The 4717-nt window shown below is 35.2% G+C and overlaps 1 long non-coding RNA gene across 1 annotated transcript; it reads left to right on the top strand.

Moving 5' to 3' along the window:
* On the top strand, positions 1 to 1726 carry LOC111911097 (uncharacterized). Its single transcript, XR_006188683.2, has 3 exons — positions 1 to 1130; positions 1213 to 1267; positions 1347 to 1726. It is a non-coding gene; the product is annotated as an uncharacterized LOC111911097 (long non-coding RNA).
* The last annotated feature ends 2991 nt before the right edge of the window (positions 1727 to 4717 follow it).

The raw sequence follows: 4717 nt of genomic DNA on the forward strand, positions 1-4717 counted from the left end.
TTTTTCTCTTTTTTTTTAAACCCTTTGCTTTGCTGTAACATTTTCGTTTCACTCATTGTACACGTTTGTATACGTGCTGATATTCAGCTTATACGTGTTAATTCTCCACTGCTATCTCCGTTTATCTCCAATCCAGAGAATCACCGCCTCTATCTACAAGCATCCGATCGATGTTCACAACCCAGGCGTACCTTCACATCTTCTCTACCTCCATCGGCGACTTTCAACGACATTATTCCTCTCCCCTCGATCCTTTCTCACTGCCATTGCGACCACCGCCCGGTGGTCTCTCCTCCACCATTTACCCAAGATGATCACAATGGACATCACCGCCGCCCTACGCATTGTCTACCTCCTGCAAACATGCGCAAAATTAACTAAAGTACCACCACATCATCTACCTCCTGCAAAGGTTCGCAGTACCGGATTCGCTAGAGCCATATGCCAACATCGACATCGGAAGACCACAACTTGCAACAGGTTGGTTCGTCTTCTCCATCAATTTTCTGGATCAAGTTTAATGCATCTGCTCAATCTGATGTTTCTATTTTCATTGTCTTCTACTTCTACCATTGTTTCCCAAGAAAGCCCAAACATTGATTTCTTAGAGATGATTAGCAATCGATTGTTCTTTTATTATTTCTGCCAATGGGGTTGTCACTAAAAACCAAGAAGCTGAAGCCTTGAAGAAAAAGAATGATGCCACTAAGAATCCTAAACCATCCAACCAATTCCCTATTCCCATATGCTTGGTGTGATTTTTTTCTTTGCCTTTTGCTTTTGATGAGTTTCTTTTATGGTTATGTATATGATTTTTACAAATTGAAAGACCACAAATCGTTCAAAGATTCATGGGAAATCGCATCCTTCACTATTGAGGTATCTCTCTCTAATTTATCTATCTATTTCTGTTTTTCAAATTTTGATGGCAGTCTTGGTGATGGATCAGAATATGAAAACCTCTAGCGGTGTTGCTTTGGAGACCTGAATCTAAATTAATTTATTAAAGGACTTCATGGCGGTCGATTGTGATTGACTGAAACAGTAGGGTTTTAGAAGGTAGTTGCAGGAGGGTTTGATTGTCGATTAGCATCTTCTTCTCAGATTATGTGACCCATTTGTAATTAGAGGTAAACAACTCATGTTTATTTGTTTGGTTTTCTTTCTTTCTAGGTTTTACATATAAATAGTTTAGTGATTGTTCTTTTTCAGTGTAAAATCTTTCAGTTCTTTAGCTGTGGGAGTTTCACAAAACCATTAGGAAAATGTAAGTGTTGTAGTCTTTCGTTTTTCTTGAATGCAAATATGTGTCTCATAGATTGAGCATGATGATGCGTGTATAACAGGGAGAATAGGCTGAATCTCAAGGCAATGGATGCAGAGCAACTAAGACAACATGGGCACAAGATGATTGCTTTCATTGCGAATTACTACAAAACTATAGAGAGTTTCCCCGTTCTTAGCCATGTTGAGGTTGACCACTATTCTCACCTTTTTTGTTCATGGTAGTTCACCCTTTGCAAGTATTCAGAACCTGTTAATTTATCAGCCAGGATATCTGCGGAAGACTCTTCCCGATTCTGCACCAATTAGAGGTAAACAACTCATGTTTATTGCTGGTACATTATTTATAGAATAGTTAATCTCCGGAAATTTAAATTCCAAATTGGATGTATTGTTTTCTGTAATCATCATACTCTTGGAATACAAAGATTGGGTTTATGTATAGGAATTATGTGTAGAAGTAGTAATATTCTATCAATTGCTAGCACCACATTGCCCTTTCTGCAAAGAAGTGTTGAATTTATGGTTTCTTGAACATGTGGGACGTACCTTTTTCTATGTAATTTTTAGTAAAAATGTGTCTACCTATCTTCTCTTAAATTGATGGTTATGTAAATTTGTGGGATATAGTTGGATTGATGGAGAAACTCTTAAATTGATGGTAATGTAAATTTGTGGGATATAGCTGGATTGATGAAGAAATGAGATGAAAACTTTATTTAATTTTCAAAATTTCACTTATAGTAAATTCTTTTATTTCAACATACAAGACAAGTATTTTGGTCTTTTAGTAAAAAAGAAAGAATGAAATTTGAGTTCGTTCCACTAACCAGATAAATTTATCAACCATGTAATTAGGTCCATATGGAAAGGAATCTTGAATTCCAATTCCATTCTATTTGATGATTGGAATCTTCAATTCCAATTCCATTCTATTTGATGATTGGGTAATATTTATAAACAAAGAATGGAATGCAATTCTTTACACCGACCCAATGTTGAAATCTATCAAAAATGGAATTTGGAGGAATTGGCAACTAAACAAACCATGGAATGGAATCTTGAATTACCCAATAAAATCTTTCTGTTTTTTTTTTCAATTATTTGGCGTTTCCAACCTCGCAACACGGAGTTCTTCTCTAGTTGTTTTTAAAAACAGGGTTGTTATGGTTTTGGGTAATAGTTTTACTAAAAGTCATTATTCAAATTTCAGTTGCTTTTTAGTCACATATTAGCTAAAAACTATCATCATTGCAAACTGTTTTCACATATTTTGCCATTGTTTAGCAATATATATATATATATATATATATATATATATATATATATATATGACAAATTATGCTAATAGTTACGGTAGATTATTGTGACTGTAAGTGTATTTTATTATGAAATTTTTTAGAAAAAAATATGTGAATATAAGTGTTTTATAATGACAAATTAATTTTATATGCATGTCTAAAATTGACGATTTTGAATATAAAAGAATAATATATTACTGTAAGTATTTTATTATGCCATTTTAAAAATAATGTAACTAAATGTATTTTATATTCATATTTTAATTTTTATATGTATCTAAAAATAAAAATATAATAACTATAAAAGAAAAAAAAACATGTGATTATAATTGTTTTATGATGACAATGATAAAAGTGAAATGTTTTATGGTGATAAAGTTAAAAAGTGAAACCAATATTCAAACAAAATTCAATTTTTTGGTCATCTAAATAGTTTCATTTTTTCCTCTTTACTAAAATTTCAATTTTCTTTCTTCTTCACCAAAAATTAATTTTTTTTATTTCCATCTCTAAAAAAATTACTAATACACTCATTTTTCTCTCTTTTTCTCTATGGTAGTCGATGCCTCCAAAAAACCTTGGAGCACCCATTTTTTCTCATACACGATTACATTCATCACTGCCCCTACCGGAACTATTAGACTATCGACGTCAACGTCGGCATCACCATCCTACCCCGACTCCATTTTCCTACCCTAAAGTGATCTAACCTGAAGCGACCATCAATTCAAAGTTCTATTATGTAACGACGTAAATTTTCAAACCAATTTTTTTCATTTTTTTAAAACACATAAACTATTATACCCACCATTGTCTCAAATGTCAACATAAATCCACAATAAAAGTCAAATCCCATAATCCTCAACATAGTTTCGGGCAGGTGTTTACAATCATGCAGGGTGCCTTCTCGCGGTCGTGAGAGGTACCTGAAACACATAACACATTACATGGTAAGCACGAAGCTTAGTGAGTTCTCCAAAATACTACACACCACAATAGCCACTTGAGGCTAACTCAATATGAGCCTCTGGTCAATGTGTCCTAGTGGAGACCCTCCGGTCCCAGAGCTCGGGTGGACTCTCCGGTCCTAACTCAATAAGCTCATATTAAAAATACCCAGCATAAATCACAAAAACATAATGCAGGATATCACAATACTCAAGTAAGTGTGTAAGACTCCTCGGTCACACGAAAATACCACTCATGGTAAGTATAGTGAGAAGACTCACCTCGTAACAAGCAAGTAATAATCTCGTACACGAATCTCGAACTAGCCTCCGTCTAACACATAAGATAATAATTTCTAATTAACACTTAAATCACGACTCAAAATAAATTAGGTTATTTTCCCTCTCTAACTCTTGGATTGGAAAAAAGACCATTTTACCCCTCAATGGATACCATGACTCATGATTGACCAAACCCTAAAGTCAACAGAAGTCAAACTCGAGTCAACAGTCCATGTTGACCCAACTCACCGAGTGCACCTATGTGACTCGACGAGCCCCCATTGTTCCTCAAAACGTCGCAAAAATCCAACTTAACTCATCGAGTTGTCTCATCAACTCGCCGAGTCACCCTTGTCTAGATTCATCGGGGAAAACCCTAGCCGACTCGTCAAGTCAACTTTATTGACTCATCGAGTTCCTTAAGTCAAATTCTCACTCAGACGTTTTAAGGCAAATTTACCACTCCAAACTCTAGATATAGCCTCCTAAGGTTCAAAAGTCACATAAAGCTTTGATCTTTACGTTCATGCATGACATATTTTCCCCATAATGTCACTACAAGCTCTAACTAAAGTGTTTAAGCAAACTAACTCTTTTATGGCTGAATAAAGTTGGGACCTTTGGACTCTATGGACCTCACAAGGTCCAGATCTAATGTCTTAATTCTTGGCAAGCACAAGTCACACCAAATTCTCAAGGAAATATGGAAACCCCCCCCCCCCCCCCCCCCCACCTAAAAAAAGTTCCTCTTAAACAAGATCTAAACAACATAATGAGCAAGGTGATGACTTTTACCTTCCAACCGAAGCTCCAAGTGAATGAATAATGGATCTCATAGCCTTTCCTCATTTCTTGCTTGAATCTTACTTCTTCTTCTTCTTCTAATGATTCACCAAAACACTC

Source organism: Lactuca sativa, chromosome 2 (assembly GCF_002870075.4).
Source record: "Lactuca sativa cultivar Salinas chromosome 2, Lsat_Salinas_v11, whole genome shotgun sequence".
Taxonomy (NCBI): Eukaryota; Viridiplantae; Streptophyta; class Magnoliopsida; order Asterales; family Asteraceae; genus Lactuca; species Lactuca sativa.